Source organism: Vicia villosa, linkage group LG5 (assembly GCF_029867415.1).
Source record: "Vicia villosa cultivar HV-30 ecotype Madison, WI linkage group LG5, Vvil1.0, whole genome shotgun sequence".
Lineage (NCBI taxonomy): Eukaryota > Viridiplantae > Streptophyta > Magnoliopsida > Fabales > Fabaceae > Vicia > Vicia villosa.
In genome coordinates this window covers 72,639,827-72,655,048 of record NC_081184.1, presented here as the reverse complement: position 1 = coordinate 72,655,048, position 15,222 = coordinate 72,639,827, and the positions used below count along the sequence as shown (strand labels likewise).

Sequence of the window (15,222 nt, the reverse complement as noted above, 5' to 3'; positions counted from 1 at the left end):
AGCTTTGTATAAATGTTTAATTGATGTTAGGATGACTCTTATGGAAATTCTTTAGATCTGATTCATTAGAATAGGTAGCTAGAAAGTTTGGTTAATTAGGACAGTCACTGCATAAATGATGTATAAAGTTCAAAAAGAAAAGGTTACTTTTGATATATAAATTTTTGAGATATTTGTGAAATAAATATATTTATATATACTTCACTTGTATCAGTTCAAATACTACTAGGTATTTTTATTCTTATGTCTCTAGTTATTTTTAGTTTTTGTCATGTTCTCCTCATAATACTCAAATGTCTATGTTGATGTAAAACTTGTTTCTTTCATAAAGGGAATACTGGGAATAAGACAATTCAAGAAATATTTATGGTTCTTTGTAACTGAAAAAGTTCAGCCTTTGTGGCAATTTTATGAGCCATACTAGCTAAGCTATCCATTTGAACTCATATTCCAAATTAACATATATGGTTGATTGAAAGTGGAGTATCAATTATGACCATGCTCCACCAAAAGGGAAATAAATTTAAAAAAGATATGCATATGCTGGAATGGAAAGGTTCATATACTTTTAAGCACTAGATGCATGTCAAGACTAAACCAACTTAACAACTTCCAACCAAAATGCAATAGTTTGGTCTAGTAAATTCTGTTTAATCTTAACCAATTAAATGCAACTTTATCACATTCCTGTTAATGTTATCACATGACAGAATAAGCAATATAATTTGTGGTTGGGTGTGTGGAGTGAGGAAGTGCAAAATATAATGCTTAATATATATATATATATATATATATATATATATATATATATATATATATATATATATATATATAATGCTTAATATATATATATATATATATATATATATATATATATATATATATATAAACACAGACCTATACATGTATCTATAGCTCAACATTGTTGGTTTCTCATCTTTCTTTCCTATGGATGTCTTATTGTTGTTACTGTCTCTATTGGTTGCTTTCCTAAGCTTGAATGTAGTTGATAGCCGAAAAACATCGGCTGAGGAGCACTATGTTGAGTACTGTGCTGTGAGCTGCAGAGCTTACAGTGCCTCAGTGACGGAGTTTGGAGCGGTTGGCGATGGACAAACTTCGAACACACGAGCCTTTCAAACGGCGGTAGATCATATGAGTCAGTACTCGTCGAACGGAGGGTCTCAGCTTTATGTTCCACCAGGAAGATGGTTGACTGGTAGTTTCAATCTCACCAGTCATTTCACTTTGTTCCTACATAAAGATGATGTCTTCCCTCTGTTTGATTATTAGCTTAACTAGTCTTGTACATCTATGTGAATATGCAAATGTAATGTACTTGAAGTGCTTTGAATGTTGATGTTATGTTTGTGATGTGATTTGTTAGGATGAAAGTGGGTGGCCGGTGATCGAGCCCTTACCGTCTTATGGTCGAGGGAGGGACACTCAAGGCAGACGATATAGCATATTTTCGGAACCAACCTCACTGATGTAGTCATAACAGGTAACTTTTGAGATATTGCGAATCGACGACTTAACTGTACACCCTCCTGCTAATTATGATGGAAGTTTTGTGAGTAATAGCGTTCATTAACCTTCTTCTTATGCTGCAAGTTTGGATGATGATCAATATATGAGCAACCGACATATATTGCTGACAATTTCAGCTCATTGGAACAGGTATGCTAATTTTGATTATTTTGGGAAATGAATTGGTTATTAGTATGACAATGACGTTTATCTGTTTGTTAAAATTCCTAGCTGGGGTATACATCTGTAGTACATGCAAAATAGTCTAAAGCTTGACTTCTATATGCATTTTGTTACTCATTATCTATCTTAGTCTCTGAAATTATTGAAACTTTAAGACGTGTATCTGTTTATTATAAATTATTGAAACTATAGTGTAAAGCTTGACTTGTATATGCACTTTCTGTGTCACTTTCCTCCCTTAAATATATGTCTGGTAATCATCCATGTGAATCAAACATCATTGAGCCATACACTTGACTTTAAGTTCTTTTATTTATGGGTAGTTAATAAGTTGATTGATTCATCAATGTACAAGTTCTCAATCACATTAGTTTTACATAGATAGGTTAAGGGATTGGATTAACCCTTTTAAAACACTGAGTATATATTCAGACTCTCCACTTCTAAATTATTGATATATCTGAGCTTCCCTTGTTAATATTAAGATGAACACTTCCTCACAGTGTCTCTTCCTTTCACTCATTGCCATTTGGCTCATATCTATATCAGCTTTTAGAGCTACTACGATTCACCCCGATGAAAGAATGATATCTATTTCTACCATAGCTCTTATTTCTCTTTTTCCAATATTATGTAATGAAGAACATGTTTGATATTATTGATACTTCCATTGTTGAAAGATTCGATGAGGTAGTATAATTTAAAATATTTTCGTATTTGCATGTTTTTATTAAAAAAATGTAAATTATTGTTTTAATATTGTTAATTTATTATAGGTTGAACTTGTAGATATTTACAGACACGTCACCATATGAAATTTTCAAAAGGATGAGGAGCAAAATCTACAAGATCAAATGCAAATGGTTGAAGAGGATAAAGACATAGAAATGTTGCCAAAACAAAAGCCAAAGAAGAAGAAGAAAACTTATATATGAAGAAAGTGTTATGACTTAGTTAAAATATAATTTTTATGTGTATGATTTTATAGTACTTGAAATATTATGAATGCACATGATTTTGTATACTTTTTGGTTAATATTAAAAATATTTTGACTTAGTTAAAATATGATTTTTATGTGTATGATTTTATAGTATTTGCAATATTATGACTGAAAATAAAATATAACTAAATGGTGTATATGAAATAGGGTGTAAATAGATTTAAATATAATATAATTGTTCATTCATAAATGACGTATTTACACCCGATTTTTATTAAAATAGGGGGTAATTAAGAAGGTATCTACACCCGATTTTAATTAAAATAGGGTGTAATTAAAACGTAATTACGCCTAATTACACCCGATTTTTATTAAAATAAGGTGTAATTAAAACGTAGTTACGCCCAATTACACCCGATTTTTATTAAAATAGGGTGTAATTAAAACGTAGTTACGCCCAATTACACCTGATTTTTATTAAAATAGGGTGTAATTAAAACGTAGTTACGCCCAATTACACCCGATTTTTATTAAAATAGGGTGTAATTAAAACGTAGTTAAGCCCAATTACACCCGATTTTTATTAAAATAGGGTGTAATTAAAACGTAGTTACGTTCAATTACACCCGATTTTTATTAAAACAGGGTGTAATTAAAAACGTAATTACGCCCAATTACACCCGATTTTATTAAAACAGGGTGTAATTAAAAACGTAATTACACCCGATTTTTATTAAAATAGGGTGTAATTAAAAACGTAATTACGTCCAATTACACCCGATTTTTGTTAAAATAGGGTGTAGCGTAGAACATATTTACACCCGATATTCTTAAAATAGGGAGTAATTACGAACGTATTTACACCCGTTTTAAACGGGTGTAAATGCGTTAGACATTTCTCACCCTGTGGATATACACCCGATTTTTATTAAAAATAATGGGTGTAAATTTAATAAAAAACGGGTGTAAATTAACATTTTTGTACTAGTGATTGGAACAGGCTTCAACATGAACAAAATTTTCATCCAATCCCTCTCATTGTACTATAACACTCTTCGATTTTTCAACCCCTCTCAAATCTCCTTGTATTTCTATACTTTTTGTATGTGTGTGCTTTAGAAGATGAATATGATATGTAATACTTTTATCTAGTGTATAGTTTGTGATTTTGCAGAGGTATTTTCTGAAGATGTAAGTGATTTACCGCCGGAACGTGAAATTGAGTTTTCGAATGATTTAGTTCCTGGAACTAGTCCTGTATCGATGGCTCCATATAGGATGTCTGCTTCTGAATTGAAAGAGTTGAAGAGTCAACTTGAGGATTTGTTGGAGAAGAAGTTTATTCGTCCTAGTGTATCGTCGTGGGGTGCACCTGTTTTGTTGGTTAAGAAGAAGGAAGGTTCTATGAGGCTTTGTGTTAATTATAGGCAATTGAACAAAGTGACGATTAAGAACAAGTATCCACTTCCGAGGATTGATGATTTGATGGATCAGTTGGTTGGAGCTTGTGTGTTTAGAAAGATTGATTTGAGGTCTGGATATCATCATATTCATGTGAAAGCAGAGGATATTTGGAAGACTGCATTTCGGACGAGGTATGGTCATTATGAGTATTCAGTTATCCTGTTTGGTGTGACTAATGCACCTGGTGTATTCATGGAGTATATGAATAGGATTTTTCATGATTACCTGGATAAATTTGTGGTTGTGTTCATAGATGATATTTTGACTTATTCTAAGAGTGAAGATGATCATGCGGAGCATTTGAGAATTGTGTTATCGGTGATGAAAGAGAAGAAGTTGTTTGCTAAGCTTTCTAAGTGGGAATTTTGGTTGAAGGAAGTGATTTTTCTTGGCCAATTGATTTCTAGTGGAGGTATTTCTGTTGATCCTTCAAAGATTGAAGCTATATCTCAATGGGAAGCTCCTAAGTCTGTTTCTGAGATTAGAAGTTTTCTTGGTTTGGCTGGTTATTATAGGAAGTTCATTGAGGGATTTTCTAAGTTATCTTTATCGTTGACGTTGTTGACTAGGAAGGGTCAAGCTTTTATTTGGACTTCACAATGTGAGGCAAATTTTCAAGTGCTTAAGAGAAGATTGACTTCTGCTCCTATTTTGATTTTGCCGGATCCTTTGGAACTGTTTGTTGTGTATTGTGATGCTTCTTTGTTGGGTTTGGGTGGTGTTTTGATGCAAAAAGGGCAAGTGGTAGCTTATGCTCCAAGGCAACTTAAAGTTCATGAGAGGAATTATTCGGCGCATGATTTAGAGTTGGCCGCCGTTGTGTTTGTTTTGAAACTTTGGAGGCATTATTTGTTTGGATTGAGATTCGATGTGTATAGTGATCACAAGAGTTTGAAGTATTTGTTTGATCAAAAAGAGTTGAATATGAGGCAACGAAGATGGTTGGAATTCTTGAAAGATTATGATTTTGGTTTGAACTACCATCTTGGAAAAGCGAATGTTGTAGCCGATGCATTGAGTAGGAAATCATTGCATATGTCTATATTGATGATTCAAGAATTAGAATTGTTGGAATAATTTCGAGATTTGAGTTTGGTTTGCGAAGTGACGTCTTCGTGTGTTAAGCTTGGTATGTTGAAGTTTACGAGTGGTATTCTTGATGAGATTCGAGAAGGTCAAACATCAGATTTGAGATTGGTTGACATTATGACATTGATTAATCAAGGTAAAGGTGGTGATTTTCGGATTGATGAGAATGGTATCATGAGGTGTCGTGATCGAGTTTGTATTCCGGATGTTACAGATTTGAGAAAGAGAATTCTTGAGGAAGGGCATAGAAGTTGTTTGAGTATTCATCCTGGTACTACTAAAATGTATCAAGATTCGAGGAAAATGTTTTGGTGGCAAGGTATGAAGAAGGATATAGCGGAGTTTGTTTATTCATGTTTGACTTGTCAAAAGTCAAAGATTGAACATTAAAAGCCTTTTGGTTTGATGCAACCGTTATCTATTCCCGAGTGGAAGTGGGATAGTATCTCTATGGATTTTGTTTCGGGTTTTCCAAGAACATCGAGTAATTGTGAAGCAATTTGGTTCGTTGTGGATAGAATGACAAAATGTGCTCATTTTATCCCGATAAGGATAGATTATTCGATGGAAAGATTTGCTAAGTTGTACATCGAGAGGATTGTGTGTTTGTATGGTATCCTGTCAAGTATTGTTTCGGATAGAGATTCGAGGTTTACTTCTAGATTTTGGAAAGGTTTGCAAAGTGCTTTGGGTACGAAGTGTCATTTGAGTTCGGCGTATCATCCACAAACTGATGATCAAACAGAGAGGACGATTCAGTCGCTTGAAGATCTTTTGAGGTCTTGTGTTTTGGAACAAGGAGGAAATTGGGATAGTTTCTTACCTTTGGTTGAGTTCACGTATAACAACAGTTTCCATTCTAGTATTGGAATGACACCTTTTGAAGCTTTTTATGGTAGAAGGTGTAGAACTCATTTGTGTTGGTATGAATCAGTAGAGAGTGTTGTAGTTGGACCTGAGTTAATTCAAGAGACTACGGATAAGATTAAGATGATTCAAAAGAAGATGAAGGCTTCTCAAAGTCGTACGAAGAGTTATCATGACAAGAGGAGAAAGGCTCTTGAATTTGAGAAGGATAATCATGTGTTTCTTCGAGTTACGCCAATAACGGGTGTTGGTAGAGCATTGAAGTCGCGTAAGTTGACGCTGCATTTCATTGGTCCTTATCAAATTTCAGAGAGGGTAGGTGAAGTGGCATATCAGATTGAATTACCACCATCTCTTTCTAATCTTCATGATGTTCAATTGAGGAGGTACATTGCGGATCCATCGCATGTTGTTCAATTAGATGATGTTCAAGCACTATGCCAAGAAAGACCTACGAAAGCGCTTTTTTGGGGCTTTAAAACCGCTGCCGTAGGTGGCGCTGCTATAGGTTTTAGCAGCGCTTTTTGTTTAGGCAAAAGCGCTCTCGTAGGTAGGCCTAAGGCAACGCTTTTTCTTGAAAAGCGCTCTCGTAGGTAGGATTAAGGCAGCGCTTTTTCTTGAAAAGCGCTTTCGTAGATAGGTCTTTAGCAGCACTTTTTTCTGCTTTTATGCTTTCTTTTATCATCTTAGGCAGCGCTTTTTGTTAAAAAGCGTTCTCGTAGGTAGGCCTTTAAGAGCGTTTTTAAAAACGCTGTCGTTGCTAAACGCAATATTTTTAAGTGCAACCTGTAATTTAAGCCTTCCTGTTCGACTTGTAATTTATTTGGAAATAAAAACCTATAATATTTTTGGAAATAATCCCTAAACCTGTAATTCAAGCCTTATATATATAGCATTATTTCAACAAAAACCCGTACCTCCGCTACTTCATGTTTTTGGTAGGCACTGCACTCTTTGTAGACAAGAGTGCAAGATACGTCGACGTGACCTACCTCCGCTACTTCATGGACTTGACTATCGTTCACCAATGGAACTGGGGGTCAGCTATTCTGGTATAACTATACCAGAAGCTGAATGAGGCCTCCAACTAGAGGACCAGGCAGTTGACCGGATCCGCCACACTCTTGAAGGTACGTTTCATTTTAATTGTTTCATATTTATTTATGGTTCGTATTTATTTTTAATACATTATCGTGTTTGTGTTTCAGGGCTGGATCATCTCCTACTTCCCCCGCATCCACGGCTTCCACACTGATCCTGCGTACGAGGACGCCATGCCCAGGACCGCCCGATACGTTCTGAAGGATAGAAAAACACTTAGAAAGGGGGTTTGAATAAGTGTAGCTTTAAAACTTGTAAGATAAAAACAATTTGCACAATGATTTTTATCCTGGTTCGTTGTTAACTAAACTACTCCAGTCCACCCCCTTGGAGTGATTTACCTCACCTGAGGATTTAATCCACTATTCACACGAGATTACAATGGTTTTCCACTTAGAAACACTCTAAGTCTTCTAGAGTATCCTGATCACAACTTGATCACTCTAGGAACAATCTTCTTAGACAACTTCTAAGACTTGCTAGAGTATACTGATCAACAACCTGATCACTCTAGTACTTACAACTTAATGTAAACAAATTCTTTTAAGAGTTACAATGCTTCTTATAAAGCTATTATCACAACTGTGATTTTCTCTTAAGTTTAAGCTTAAATCTCACTAAGATATTACAACAGCAATGTAGTGAGTTTGATGATGAAGTTTGAGAGCTTTTGAATTTGACAGCGTTTCTGTATATTGCGCAAGTGTTGTAATTCGTAAGTTGTAACTTTGCTTCTCATCAGAACTTCATATTTATAGGCACTTGAGAAGATGACCGTTGGGAGCATTTAATGCTTTGCGTATTCCGTACAGCATTGCATTTAATGTTTCACTCTTTTGTCAACTACCTCGAGCCTTGTTTTCGCTGTGTCTACTGACGTTGCCTTTAATAGCTTCTAACGTTCCTTTTGTCAGTCAGAGTAGCCTGCCAGTCTAGTACTTGCTTCTGATCTGATGTTTGTGTAAACAACGTTTGAATGTCATCAGAGTCAGACAGCTTGGTGCAGAGCATCTTCTTGTCTTCTGACCTTGAAGTGCTTTTGAGCGTGATACCATGAGAACTTTAGTGCTTCTGCTTCTGATCTCAAGTTCTTCTGATGCTTCCATAGACCCATGTTCTGATTCTGCTTGACCATCTTCTGATGTCTTGCCAGACCATGTTCTGATGTTGCATGCTGAACCTTCTGAGTCAGTGCTTCTTGCGCTGATTTTGTGCATACTCTTTATATAATTCCTGAAATGGAAATTGCATAGTATTAGAGTACCACATTATCTCATACAAAATTCATATGCTTGTTATCATCAAAACTAAGAATATTGATCAGAACAAATCTTGTTCTAACACGTTCTCCAAAGGGGGAACAATGCAATGGGACCATATAGTGGGTACCTCGACCGCACAGCTCACGATGACATCAGTTGGAGGCCATTCAGTGACTACACTGCTGTTGTTGCCTTTGACCGCATTTCGTTATATTCTGGCTGGTTGGCATGCGGGACCAACACCATGGTGAGGTATCTCCTTGAGCGGTGCATGCGGCAGTTTGGATTTGTGCAGATGATACCCATGTCACCTTTTGAGACTGGTCCCGACACAGTTACCCGAGTGGAGTTCACTGGCATATTTGCGAATTGGGAGCGTCATGTGGTCTCGGAGGAGTATCGTCGCATGCAGGTCACCCAGGACTGGCACAGTGTGGAGGGGTATGTCACATGGTTCTATCGGATGTCACATCCTCTGATGACAAAAGACGCTCCCTGTAACAATCCAAATTTTACATTTATTAATTTAATTGGAGTTTAAATTAATTTATTGGATTATTGGTATTTTAATTGGACTTAAGTTGGAATTGTGTAAAATAAGGTTATTGGGCCAAGTTGTGGTTAGTAATGGAAGGGGTGTGATTGGTAGGCCCTATTACTAAAGTTATTTTGCTTTATTTTCATAAAATAAGATAATTGGGAAAAGGAGAGAATAGAAGCAAAGGAGAAAGAAAAGTTCAGAACGTGAGAAGAGCAGAGAACGTGAAGAAGCGCGAAGAGAGGAAGACTCAAGATCAACCATAAGGTAAGGGGGAATCTTCCATTTAGAATCTATTATGAGATTATAGATGGTGGGATTGAATGAGTATGTTGTTTATGTCAATTGTGATATGTGTTAGGTTTTGAGTAATCTTATAACTTTTATGTGAATGGTGTTATAACATGTAAATTGGTGTTTTTTCGGTGTAATATCGTAATGGTACGAAATTGGATTGGCAAAGAAGTTGAATTGCTGTCAAAAAAATGGATTTTGGGGTTACTGGTACGAAGTAACCGGTTACTGGGGTTTGGGTAACCAGTTACCGAACTGTCTTGGGAGGCAGTAACCGGTTACTGAAATGGCAGTAACCGATTACCCATAGTAAAAACAGAAATCTGAGTTTCTGAATCTCAGTAACCGATTACTGGTGTTTGGGTAATCGGTTACCACTGTTTGTTTTTGAAAAATAAAATATTTTATAAAAGCCATAACTTTCAAACCGTATGTGCGTTTTTAGTGTCGTTTCGAGCAGGGCGAACCTTATGAAATAACATATGTGCTTAGATGATGAAATGAGGTGTAACTTTGATTATTTTAGATCATAATTTATTTTATTGTTGAATGATATATTGTGTATATATAAGATGAATATGACAATACATGCTATGTTTAAAGCATGAGTTGTGTGATGCTTTGTTTGATTGTATGATGAAGCTTATGAGACATTCTATGCAAGGATATGAGTATGATGTGAATATTTTGTTAGTTTGATGAATGATGTATTGTTGACATATATGATGAAATGTGACAATATAAGATGTGTTTGAAAACATGATTATGTGATGATTGTTGAGAATTGTATAATGATGATTGATTTGTTTTGGATGATGGGAATACATGTATATTATTTATGGATGATGATAATGATGAGGATTAATATGGTTACATGTATGTCCTTAATGATGATGATGATGATGATGATTGATTGTAGTGAATGATGTTAATATATATAAACATGCTTGATGATGATGATGGTTTGAGTATTGGATGATGTTACATAGACTTGACGATGGTATAAGTATATTTCATATATGTTTGCATGCATTCATAATAATTTTGTTGAGGCTGTATCCATGATGATGTGTTGGATCAGTGAAGGGCATGATTCCCATTGTGTGGAATATGTGCTGTCAGGGTCGTATCTTGATGATGTTGGATCGGTCATGGGTTATTCCCATTTGATGATGTTGGTACCACATGCATGTAGTTGCATTGCATTAGGATATTTGCATTATTATAACATGAATGGAAGATTGTCCAATGTTATAATATGTTGTGATTGATTGACTGTTGCGATTGATGAATGTTATTGTGAATCTGATCATAATTGCAATTGGGTGAATAATATGCGAATGATGTCTTATTATTTATAACTTATAACATTTTCTAATTGAGAATGAGACTCACCCTTACATGTTGTCATTTTCAGATTGAAGATAGCGGCTTTCGACTCGGTGAGGATTAGCTCATGAGTCAGTGTGTTAGTTTAGCGTCAAGTGTCATGCTCTAATAATTGTAACACTGGGGAACGTTATCTTAGGGTTCATGTTTTAATAACTCTATTTTTATGATCTTGGTTTTATTTTGGGATGTAGTATTAAAGATGTTATACTCATCTGCATGTTGGATTTCCGCTGTGTTGACATGAGATTATTTTATGAGTATTGATGAATTATGTTGAATTTCCTCAGTGAGTGCATGGCAATGACGCATGATGTTTGTTTTTAAATTGAAGTGTGGCACCCTTGTTTCATCTACTCTGAAATATTTATTTAATTGTCGCGGGGGTTTAGAAGGGTGTTACACTCCCGGCGCTCCTAGACCAGCATATGAGGAGCTCCTTGTGAACCAACAGGCCGAGAATGACCATGCCATTGATCTCCTGCCGATCTGCCAGCGGATGGAGCTGCTTGGGCGGAACGCGTTGGACCGATGTATCATTGATCAGGGCGGTTCAAAGGTATCATTTATATTGTACTTGTTAAAAGAAGTTTATTTTAGAAAAAATATAATATTATACTTGTTAAGGGGTGGATTGAAAATAAACTTCTTTGACATTATCAAAAAATGGGAAAATATATAAGAGAAAATTTCAATCCACCCCTTAATCTCTCAGTTATCTGGCAAAATTTACGAAACGTGTTAAAACAGAGTGTTTCAGAGTGTTCCGTAGACATTAAGGGGTGGATTGAAATTTTCTCTTATATATTTTCCCATTTTTTGATAATGTCAAAGAAGTTTATTTTAGAAAAAATATAATATTGTATTTGTTAAAAGTACAATACATACATATCAACCCATAATGGTAAAAAGCTATTAGAGACTTTTAGAGCTTGTTGTGAGGTTTAGAGTTAACTTACTTAGAGTTGAGAAGCTCTGTATATTTGTAATGAGATTAGATCCCTTCTAAATCTTAGGGTAGAAATGTTTATAGAAGTTTGTTGGTCTAAATTTCACCCACGAGTAATAACAATTGCCACTAGGAGCGTGAAATGGGGGGGGGGGGGGGGGGGGGGACATGAAAATCTTGTCTTTAACTTTTTCTCGCATCATTGTGGAATGTGACATGTCATTTTCCATGTTCATGTAAATATGGCAAGTTATCTTGAGAGTGAAGACATAACAAGAATTTGTGTCATAAAACTTTAAATCAAGTCCCTCGATAGACATTCTTAATTAAGTCCCCCTTGTTAGTGATAATTTGATTGTTAGATAAGTAAATCAGTGATTTGGAAAATTAGCAAATTAAATGCATGTTTTTCATCAAACAAAATGACCCCATTTTGCTAAAAAAAATATTTAAAAAGACTTTCTCAACATTTATTTGAATTTGTAATTTATATTATTTTGTAATATGTTTTGACTATATTTTTTAAAATTTAAAAAATAACTGAAAATTTATTATTTAGAGATAGAGAGATTTTCCTATCAAATTGAAAATCAAAAGAGTCATCGATATAGTCTGATTGTTTTAGAGTAATTGAACAAGAAATGTTGAATGAGTATCTATTAAATAAATGCAATGTTTCATATAGAAAACATATTTTTATTGTTTTAGGGCAACAAATTCTCATTTATAATAAGATAACATATGTTTTTGAGACAAAATGCCAACTAACTATAGTAATACATTGTATTACCCTCATAGATCAAAGATCAAGCATTTTCGACTTTTTAATTGGAGACATTGAAACTCTTAGAATTTTTTGGAGTAAAAAAAGAAATAAGGAAGAGGGCAAGACTAAGACAAGAGAACAATCAAAGAGTGGAGGGGAGCATGGAGTCATTGTGTCAGGCGTGATACGGAATGGACCTTTGACATCTTCTTCCTCCACTCCTTTTGATTGCCACATTCAAGTAGTTATGCTCACTTCTTTATTACTTTTAACCCAGAATAGGACTATGTGATGCAATCATCATGAAGACAACACACGACACATGTCTCTTCTGCTACAGAAGACAAGGACCTGAAACAAATACTTGGGGTTGCCAAAATTAACAGGCTTTTGGGCCTAAATTTTGAAATAAGCTTACTAAGAGTGATGATCAACCATGTTAATTACATCATTACATCATAACATTATTAAATTTGAGTTTGCATCAATTTCCTTTTATTCTGAGAGCTTATTTTAACTCAAAAGGCAGATACTTTAAACTTAGTTTCACTCTTTATATATCTTCACATAATAATTTCGATCAAAATGTAAATACATATTCTAATCCTTCAGAATCTTAAATATTATAATCAAAGTAAAATGACTTAGTCTAATCACAAATGTATGAGGCGTTTCCAAGACCAAATGGCATTGAAGAAGCCATCAATCAGGATCACCACAATCAATCTGGCGTCCGAGCCATTACACTGAACGGAACAATTTATCCTTCAGAATTGGTAAATGGACGCAATACAATCACTAATAAAAAGAGATATTTTATAAAGTAAATAATTAAGTGCTCAGTGGAAGGAGAAGTCGTTTTAAAATTAGGCTCACGGTGAAACCACTGCCCATAAACACTTCCTTGGTGTCTTAATCTCATCATAGCACCAATACATAGATCAATTGGTTCAGTTAGAATAAATCGTCATAACACAAAAAAAAGCAGAGTAATTTTGATAAAATTCATAAACAAAAAAGGCCTCAGTGTGTGTAACAATCAGATCCTTGATTAAAAATCTCACTGAAATCCGCTAAGATTAAATATATTATCATCATAAGCCTAATCAATTTTCAAATTTATGACAAAATATATTAAAAAAACAGGAAAAGGAAAAACAAAGCAGAGATTCAATGAAATTGGGAAGAAAATGAAGTGTGCTCAGACAGCCAAGGGTTTGTAATCAAATCTGGGTGAAGATTCCCAGATCAGAAACTCTAGTCCACAATAGTATCATCACCGCACAATATTTAACATCAAATACACAAAAACAATAACAGAATAAATCGAAACGAAATCTTAGAGATACAAAAATTCGGAGGTCGAAATCCCAGATCAGAAACTCTAGTACACAAATTCCATAGTCACTGCAAAATATTCCACACAAAACAATTAAAAAAATTATATAAAACCATTGACAGAAGCGCAAGAGATGATATCGAAAACCCTAACAAACCAGTATTTGACCTGAACGAGTGAGTAAAGAGGGTGATGAGGTTGGAATATATATTGGCAGTGAAGTGAGTGGCAATCCCCCAAATTAGGGCTTATGAATGAGTCGGCAGAACAGCTAGGTTTCCGTAATCATCAGTGGGCTGGATCTTAACCTTCAAATTCAAGGCCCGTCTAACTAGTATCAATTAAGGAATTTACTTTTGCACTCCACGTATTATAAAAATGATAATTGTAATCCTCTTATAATTTACTTCTTACAAACTTGAAAAAATTTAATCTCCCGAATCATTAAAAAATGAAAAATCTAGTACTTGTTGGATAAATTTAGTGGAAATTTGAATACTATTTTGACGAAATTATTAGAAAATAATTAGATTTTTCGAGTTAATATATCATTAACCTTTGATCTTTGTTCGCTTGACATTATGTAGGTCTTTTTTTAATTTATTTTATGTTATAATTGATAAATATTTTTGTCTTAGGCGAAAGTATTATCATGGACATAAATGATTAGTCGATAGTACAGTATTTGAAAGTGTTATATTTGTAAAAGGTCTCACCTAGAGTGATGCCCTTGAACCGTCTTAGAAGAGGCGATGATAAAAGGTCATCGAAGATAGGTATTGCCTCATTCCGTAATCTTCCCTCGCCCCTACGTAAGAAACGTGAGATAAGACGTTTCTCAAGCAGGGAGATTCAAGGTCATTAACTAACCAACGACTCCCTTGAAAATAGGTAGGAGTGGCAAAACGGGTCTGTCTCGTCGGACGTGCCCGTTTTGCGTGCACTTTTTTGCCCGCCCTGCCCTTTTATTTTGCGTGATTTTGCTGACGCGAGTATTAACATGAAAATTTGCAATTTTTAGACTTAAAAAGTACAGTGTCCATGGACCCGCCACGCCCCACTCATTTTTTGCGGGAAATGGCAAGGTTTTAAGTCGCGCTCTCAAAAAATTATGTCATGTCTCGCCCCATTTTTCATAAGCTTTTACGGGGTGGACATGCCCGTTTGTCACTCTTATAAATAGAGATTCAATTGTTCATTATTGAATAAGTGGGCGGTGGCCCTTCCCGAAGAGACCCTAAGTCCTAGAGACCTTTATAAATACATCTTCTCTCATGAAAATCGGGGATACCCCAAGTAATACACACTCTATACACTCTAAAGAGCATAACGCTCACTATAGTCTTAACACTCGACCATCTCTAATTGTACGCTTGCTACCAAGCATCATCAGTCATCAGCAGAGCCTCTCACCTCACATGAGCATGTCTCATAAATCACCTCAAAATACCACCGTACAAGGCTTCTCGCCTCCGTGGGAAAGCCCTTACCACCATATTGTGTTATAAAC

The 15,222-nt window shown here is 35.1% G+C and overlaps 4 non-coding genes across 4 annotated transcripts; all 4 read right to left on the bottom strand.

Moving 5' to 3' along the window:
• Positions 1 to 13,030: 13,030 nt before the first annotated feature.
• Positions 13,031 to 13,151, bottom strand: LOC131608482 (small nucleolar RNA snoR80). Its single transcript, XR_009285740.1, has one exon. It is a non-coding gene; the product is annotated as a small nucleolar RNA snoR80 (small nucleolar RNA).
• Positions 13,152 to 13,207: 56 nt separating this feature from the next.
• On the bottom strand, positions 13,208 to 13,304 carry LOC131608461 (small nucleolar RNA Z152/R70/R12). The gene has a single exon (XR_009285720.1). It is a non-coding gene; the product is annotated as a small nucleolar RNA Z152/R70/R12 (small nucleolar RNA).
• An 87-nt stretch (positions 13,305 to 13,391) lies between these two features.
• On the bottom strand, positions 13,392 to 13,477 carry LOC131608456 (small nucleolar RNA R11/Z151). Its single transcript, XR_009285716.1, has one exon. It is a non-coding gene; the product is annotated as a small nucleolar RNA R11/Z151 (small nucleolar RNA).
• Positions 13,478 to 13,566: 89 nt separating this feature from the next.
• Positions 13,567 to 13,662, bottom strand: LOC131608450 (small nucleolar RNA Z157/R69/R10). The gene has a single exon (XR_009285710.1). It is a non-coding gene; the product is annotated as a small nucleolar RNA Z157/R69/R10 (small nucleolar RNA).
• Positions 13,663 to 15,222: the final 1,560 nt, after the last annotated feature.